The sequence below is a fragment of the Theropithecus gelada genome, chromosome 8, assembly GCF_003255815.1.
Source record: "Theropithecus gelada isolate Dixy chromosome 8, Tgel_1.0, whole genome shotgun sequence".
Lineage (NCBI taxonomy): Eukaryota > Metazoa > Chordata > Mammalia > Primates > Cercopithecidae > Theropithecus > Theropithecus gelada.
In genome coordinates this window covers 121,190,065-121,198,689 of record NC_037676.1, presented here as the reverse complement: position 1 = coordinate 121,198,689, position 8,625 = coordinate 121,190,065, and the positions used below count along the sequence as shown (strand labels likewise).

The 8,625-nt window shown below is 34.5% G+C and overlaps 1 pseudogene; it reads left to right on the top strand.

The window, feature by feature from the left end:
• The first annotated feature begins 1,669 nt into the window (after positions 1-1,669).
• LOC112630200 lies at positions 1,670-2,171 on the top strand (annotated as a pseudogene).
• The last annotated feature ends 6,454 nt before the right edge of the window (positions 2,172-8,625 follow it).

Genomic DNA, 8,625 nt, shown 5'->3' with positions numbered 1-8,625 from the left:
CTTTGTGTTCCTTGGCTTATAGACACATCAGTCCAATCTCTGCCTCTATCATCACATGGCTTTTTCCCTCTGTGACTCTGTGTCCAAATTTCCCTTGTATAAAAATACAAGCCACAGGATTAGGATCTACATAATCCGGTATGACCCTAATCCAGAATGGCCTCATCTTCATTTGATTACATCCGTATTTATTTAACTTTTATTTTAGGTTCAGGGGTACATGGGCAGATTTGTTATGTAGGTAAACTCGTGTCATGGGGGTTTGTTACACAGATTATTTCATCACTCAGGTACTAAGCCTAGTACACAATAGTTACTTTTTCTGATCCTCTCCCTTCTCCCACCCTCTACCCTCAAGTAGGCCTCAGAGTCTGTTTTTCCCTTCTTAGCATCCACGTGTTCTCATTATTTAGCTCCCACTTATAAGTAAGAACATATAGTATTTGGTTTTCTGTTCCTGTGTTTGCTTAGGATATGGCCTCCAGCTCCATCCATGTTGCTGCAGAGGACATGATCTCATTCTTTTTTAATGACTATATAGTATTCCATGGTGTATATGTGTCACATTTTCTTTGTCCAGTCTACCACTGATGGACATTTAAGTTGATTCCATGTCTTTGCTATTGTGAATAGTGTTGCAATTAATAGATTATTCACGTCTTTATGGTAGAACAATTTATATTGCTTTGAAAATATACCCAGTAATGGGATTACCAGATTGAATGGTAATTCTGTTTTAAGGTCTTTGAGGAATCATCAAACTGCTTTCCACAATGGCTGAACTAATTTACATTGCCACCAGTAGTGTATAAGCATTCCCTTTTCTCTGCAACCTCGCCAGCCTCTGTGTTTTTTTTGTTTTGTTTTGTTTTTTAAATAATAGCCATTCTGACTGGTGTCAGATGGTATCTCATCATGGTTTTGATTTGCATTTACTTAATGATTAGTATTGTTGAGTATTTTTTCATATGCTTGTTGGCTGCATGTAAGTCTTCTTTTGAAAATTAGCTGTTCATATCCTTTGCCCACTCTTCAGTGGAGTTGTTTTTTGCCTGTAAAGTTGTTTAAATTCTTTATAGATTCTGTAATGATTACAGCTTTAAGAGCCCTATTTCCAAATAAGGTCCCATTCACAATTTCCAGGGGTTAGGACTTCAACGATCTTTTGAAGGGACACAATTCAACACATAATAATTATTCTGGATGATTTTGTTAAGAGGTATCTATGAGCCTCCATAAAATAAGCCCATGTGGTTGCTGGGAAGCAGACTGGGTTCATGAAGAATATGTCATGTGATATCTGCTTTAACATATCACACTGACACTGTAAATATAACTCCTCCCTATCTTCACTAACCTTCAAAATCTCATATAAGAAACAAAGAAGTATAAACAAAAGAAGTAAAAACATATACTAGCCTTTGAAATTGGGGAAGGATTTTATGCATTCTGGTAGACACACGAGTGGATTGAAATAACTGATCATTTGTGATATCAACAAAGGAAAAGCTCATTAGAAGAAAATATCAAAAGGATCTCACTCTAACTCTGTGGAACACCAAAATACTGATAAATTGAGAGCAAGGGCTCAAAGCAACAACAGAGACGTAGGACATCCATTGTAGAACACATCTCCATTCTACCAGCATTTCAGGCAAAGAGCACCGTGATGACACAAGAAGCATCGTGGACTGCAATGTTCAACCCAAGCTGTAACAGCATGGCTAGCAGGCTAAATAAGTCAGAGGATGGTGTGGTTGGTGCACTGAGATCCACAGCTCCAAGAGCCAGCTCCACCTCCTACTCACTGCCATCATCAAGTATATGTTCAAGGAAGAACACTCACTGGAACATAGATGCATAGAATCCTCAAAGATCTGAGCAATATATCCCGACCAGGTTCTGGTAATTGTGGAAAAGGTCTCGGGCTCTCAGGTCGTTAACACTGACAACCAGAGGAAGTTGGGTCCAGTTGATGCCACTGTAGCTCAGTTAATATGAATCATCAGGAAAAGGATTCAGCTTCCTTCTGAAAAGGAGATCTTCCTGTTTGTGAACAAGACAGTCCCATAGTCCAGCCTAACTATGGGACAGCTTTTCAGAAGGAAAAAGATGAAGATTGATTGTTGTATGTTCTGGCCTACAGCACATGGAACATTTTGGGCTTCTGAGGGCCATTACAGGGGTAGGTGCACTGTTCCTGTTTGTGTATCTTGTAAACAGTCAGCCATTTTCAGTTATTATACCAGAACCTATTCACAGATGAATAAGTGTATTTGTAACTGGATTTATTTCATAATATTTTGAAAGATTTGTTTCTTTAGACAAATTTTCATGTAGAGTTTCATTTTGAGTTTTTCTTTTTGTGCACTGTCCTCATTGTTATATTATTGAGGGAACTTGTTCTTCTGAAAACCATATTTAAGGAAAATATTTCCACATTGAAGGGAGGTAGGTGTAGTATTAAAGTGAAAGGGAAGGAGATGATACATTTATTCTGGATTATATGTGAAGCATTAGATAGCTAAGTATTAAAAGAATCTAATCAAATCCTTAGCAATCAGAACACTTGCTTCCCCAGATTTTGCCAACTGCCAATCATGTCGGACTGAGCTAGTCTGTTTTTCTTTCTGAAATTATTAAGGTAAATAATTAACAATAAAACTATCTTTTATAAAGTCAAAAAAAGCAGGATGATGCCCTGGCAGAGTCATATGGAGAATAGATGTGTCAGGAAAGAAATAGCTAACTTCAGCTGGCACAAACCCTTCATCACACTAGGAGGACCTCCAGGAAGTCATTGTTTCCATGCAAATCCTTCGCAACTCATCAGAGAACTGAGAAAATGGGGTTTAATCAATCTTCAATGTTTTCTTATCCCATCCCCTGGGCCTAAAATACATCAATAACAGGATTCAAACATCTCTGGCCATATCAGATTCAATTGCTGAACAAAATTTGTTTTCTCTATTCCATCAGGATAAGCAAAACACTAATCTTTGGATATACAAGTAACTTTAGTTGCAAATACGGAAAACAATTCAATGACTTGATGGAAATGCCCCCTGAAGAAATAGAATTACTACAAGAAACAGAAGATAATTTTATAGAACATCTCATTTTTACCCCAGGTTGGAAAATATCCCACACAATTTATTTTTTAAAAAATCTAGGATAAAATATATATTTTATTAAATTTAAGTATAACCACTGGGAGATAAAAATGGCATAGTATTTCTAAAAGCATTAAAAGTGCAAAATAGCTCAATAAATTGATAGTTTTTTTAAGAAAATAAAAATTGAGAAATATAACAGACATAGGGAAGCAACATAACTGAAAATTCAAATTGCAGTAATGTAAAGGATATCACAGATCTCAGTTTGGTGCCCATGATTCTGCAGATAGTTTTAAAAAGCATAGTGTTTATTTTCTTGTTTGTTTTAAACAAAAAGTATAAATATGTTTTGTTTGTTGCAGTGTTGGTTTCATTGCTTGCTTGTTTTAGTTGAATTTGTCACTTTTAGGTGGAACCCACAGAAGAGCTTAGCCAGGCCCCACCACTCCCTATTGTCTTATAACCACCTGATTTACACTTTTACTCCAACTAACAAGACTCTGTAGGCAAACACTGCTAGGAAATATATATAGGAAAACTTCCATTATTAACATTGCAAAGAAATATATGGTACCTTGAAATAAGTTAGACAAAAAATGCACAGGGTCAATATGAAGAAGCAACAAAGTTTGCCCTAGATGTAAAAAACAAACACCTCCCCCACCTCAAAAAAAAAAAAAAAAAAAGCAAAAAAACACACACTTGAGCCATAGGAAAATATACAATTATCATAATGGGAAGACAATATTTTTTCACATATGAAACTACAAATGAAACTTCTACAATCAATATGTCAACTGAATTTTTTGAACATGTCTGTAAGTATTTCTAAATTTTCATAAATAATGAAGATTTCATTTCTAAGTGTACGGAAAATGGTACTATCTTGAACAACATGCTTCAAGAAAGCTAAGACAATACATAAAATCACCTGAGTAGAAGCAAAATTTTATTTAAAAAAATTAATTGCTACTTATAACAACTCTTAATAAACTACAAATATAATGGAACGTCCTTAACTTGATGACAGGTATTTAAAAAAATATAAGACTACAGCTTAAAGAATGTCTAATGGGGTTGAGCATGGTGGTTCACGCCTGTAATCCTAGCCCTTTGGGAGGTGGAGACAGGCAGATCACCTGAGGTCAGGAGTTTGAAACCACCCTGGCCAACATGGTAAAACCTCATCTCAACTAAAAATACAAAAATTAGCCAGGCATGGTGGTGTTCGCCTGTAATTTCAGCTACCTGGGAAGCTGAGGCATGAGAATCTCCAGGAGGTGGAAGTTGCAGTGAGCTGAGATCGCCCCATTGCAATCCAGCCTGGGTGACAGAGCAAGACTCTGTCTCAAAAAAAAGACAGAATATTTTATGGTACTTAAAGATCCCCAAGTGATCTTTATTTCCTGGTATCCATGCCTTTGAGTAATCCTTAATGGTTGGCTAACCTTATTGACTCATTTCTAATTAATAAAATATGGCAGAAATTATATGACTTCTGAAGTTAAGTTGTAATAAGACGGTGACTTTTGTCTTGGGCTCTCTTGCGTGCCCTCTTTCTCTCTCTCTCTCCCTGTCTCTCTCACTCTCTCTCACACATTACTCACACTGGGGAAGCCAGCTGCCAAGTTCTGAGCAGCCTTATAAAGGACAAGAAACTGAGGCCATCAGTCCAATAACCCATGAGGAACAGAAGTCTGCCAACACCCATGTGACTGAGCTTGAAATTGAACTCATCAACTTGATCAAATTTTGAGATGTCTGATGGGATGGTCTGGCTGTCAGCTTGACTGCAACCTCACAGAATTCAAGCTGGAAAGCAATTCCAGACACATTTACTTCTAATAAATGCATTTCTGCCTGTCTGTTCATGCATCCATTCTTGTATATTTATATAGGTATGAACAATACTTGAAATGACATTTAACTAATGTTAATGATGACAATTTCTAGCTCTTGAAAATTGGGACGATGGTTGCCTATTTGCAATTTGTGGAATGATTAAATTCTTTATAACGAGCATATTTACAAAATCTCAGTTTTATGTTTACAAGCATATCAGAGTAATTTGAAAAAAAATTGAAAACAAATATGCCACAATGTTAGCAGCTAATTCTAGGTGGAAAGTTATTATTATTATTATTGTTTACCTTACTGTATTTTAATAATGTCAAAAATTTGGAAGTCTATAATAGTCATTTTCTACATAGTAAAAGACGAATTTGTGGAATATTGGATGTCAATGCATGTAATAAAGTTAAAATAATAATATAAATGTCCAAAAAGTAGAGAGAACAAATAAAGGTCTGAGTTTACATAAGTGTAAGGTACTTGATTTAAAGCGACAGTTCTAAATGGTAGGGTTTCAATGAACTGTTTCATAAATGCTTAGAAAAATAACCATTTGGAAAAAATATCAAATTATCTTACTTTACACCATATAATAAAATGCATTTCAAATAAAGATTTAAATAAAAAGGCAATAAAATAAATCACAAAGCCACTAAAGGAAAATTTGAGTATTTTATATAAACTTGGTGAGCAAATCTTGTAAATTACTTTAACAAAGGCATGAAAACTACTTAAATTTAAAACATCTCTTTGTCAAATAACACAAGTAAAATTAGAAGATAAGCAACAAACTGGTAAATTAGATTTGTAAAATATGAATGATAAAATGATTTTCCAAATTCATAGTTTTAAAAATGCCTAAGTGATAGAAAATATGACAGAAAAGTTAAAAGGCATGGATGAGAGGTTTATCTGGTATTTATAAGCGTACGGCAAAATGGGCTTTTGTATACTGTTGGTGGGAGGGTAAATTGGTATAGCTATTTCAGAAGCAATTTAACACTGTCTATCTAAGTTTTATATGCAAATACATATCTTTTGCCTCAGCAATCAGAATATATAAAACTATATATATACAATCATATACATATATGTGTGTATATATAATGAAGGGTGATTTATGTTCAATAAATAAATTGCAGTAATGTAAACTTAAATATATATTTTTAAAACTGCATAGAGAACAAATAAAAATGCAAATAGCTATCTTGGAAGAGGTTTTTTAGGAAAAAAAAAAAAAAACAGCTTTTATCCAATGTTTGACAGGCTGTCACATATTGGATAAGCATTCAACTGTGACTCCCCAGATGATAAACAAGAATAAGAATGATCTTAGGAAAATATAAGCAAAAATGTCCTGGAAATTGAAAATTTTTGAGTTTGATATTTGAGACCTTTTCAAATTTTGGTTAGATATTTGAGACTTCTAATTTGACAAAATGAAGAGGTCCTTCAATGGTTGAGGAAATGTGACACCATGTTGACTTACTGTAATTACCCTATTATAACTTATTTTGATAAAATTGATGTTTTGTGACGTCCCTTGATATACTTAAATTATGAAACCAGAAGTTAAAAATCATATTCAAATGTGCATTAGAATGAAAGAAACAATAAACTTGATTTTATCTTTGGCTCTATCCTGTCAGCTTATATGAAATTGGTATGAGTCTCCTCCATTCAATCCAGTTTGTAATTTGTAAAATCAGTGTGGGTTAATTTTTTTTTATGTCCTCCTAGTTCTTACATCTTTCTATTAAGTACCCTAGCTAGCGACTGGGGCTTTATGTTTGACCCTGGAAGGGTTTGTGCAACCATAAGAGGGCAGCATTCCATTTGCACAATATCTTACACAATTTCCTGTAGATGCTCAGTACAATGATATCACAGGAGTGTGAGACTGGTGCAGCACTTGCTAGTATTACAACCTAAGGGCTATGTTAGGAAAAGTAATTTGTATATTTTAAGTACAAGTATATAAATTTACCTCAACTACAGTCAAAGGAAAGTCACATTACAATTTCTCTGGCTGTCAGATTTGCATTTATTTAGAACAAGGAGACTATTCTTAAATCCCATCAGTACTGTGGCATATTAAAACACGTATGTCAACCCAACTAAGTGAGGACATTCTAGGACTAGGATGTAGGCTTGGAAAGAGTTACTTTTTATGTATCGTGTGTAAACTACAAAGTACATGATTACAACTAAATGTTCAACATCAGTGTTATTTCCCACATCAAAACCATATTTCAATGACTAGAGGTGAAGTGGAAAAATAAAAGAGGATAGTTATTATAATGGAACAAGAATTTATTTGGATACTATCTGGCCATCAGCACATTTTTAAAGGAGTGAAAGGCTTAGAAACTGTCATTAAGGTATTTTAAACATTTAAAGAAACTGGGTATGTATTCCTGAAACAACAAAAGATAACTGATGAAAGATAGATTATCTTTACAATGAGAGGGAGTCCAAATTTTTTGAATCAGTTTCCCAATTCTTAGCTACTTTTTCTACCTTAGAAGCTCAACACCTGACAAAGATAGAAAACGCCAGAAGCCTGGTCAGCTCAAGGTCACAGTAAGAAATTCGTGGTTTACAGAATTAACACCACCTTCTTTCCTTCTATTCTTAACAGTGGTTCACCATCACCTGGTCATTCTTCCTCTAGTTCAGGGTTGGAACATTCACTTTTCTCTCTCCTTGACATTCAGTTCTTCCTTCCTAATGCAATGTTGAAGTATCTTATCACTCTCTCAGGAAATCACCTCTCTCCTCTAATAGAGAGAAGGCAAGATTAATAGTTTGGAAAAGAAAAATCCAAGCCACTGGAAAACCCAGGAGACTTTACCAGTTATAGGATCTATCCATGCCTAAAGGACAACCTGTCTCCCTATTGGCTTAAAAGAGTGTCTGAAATTCTGAAATAATTCATTTGACTCATTTCCAATAACTGAATTTCATCACATTCATTAAAATATACAGTGTCTGACAATAATGACATGAATGACATTATAAGTTATATGCCTTTTCCTTGAAAAGAACATTTACACAAGAAACTTAGTCTGCAAAACTTGTCCATAAGATAACAAAGCAGAATTTACAAGTTGAGGGAATTTAGAAATGCTGTATAAGTTTGCACTTTAACACAAGACCACAGCAAAGCCATGCCCAAAAACAAACAAAAAAAAAGTCATTTGATTACAGATGCTTTTATAATTACACTCTGACTCCATTTAAATATTTAATATCTATTCTGATGTAGTGTTAGGATGTTAATAAAATGTAAATTGCTTTCATCCTGACCTTCTGTTTTATTGTTTCTCCTCAGATTTTATTACTGAATCATTATCGCTATGGAAATGTTAACTTCCTGTTTGTATTTCTGAAACCCTTAAGGGCATGGAAGTTGTCCAGTTTAGGCTTTATTAAGTAGCTACTTAGAGAAAAATTTCTGTAGCATTTTTGTTTTGTGCAGTTCATCAAATGAAAATCTGTCCTTTAAAAGTAAACTTCAAGGCCAATGCCACAGAAATGTCTCCCTTTTCCCCCAGCAACAAACCATAAACTTTAAGCTTATTACTTTGAAAAACCTGCAATTATTGCATTTAAACAAATATGACCTCCTTGGAATACCAGATGATAGTAATGGATA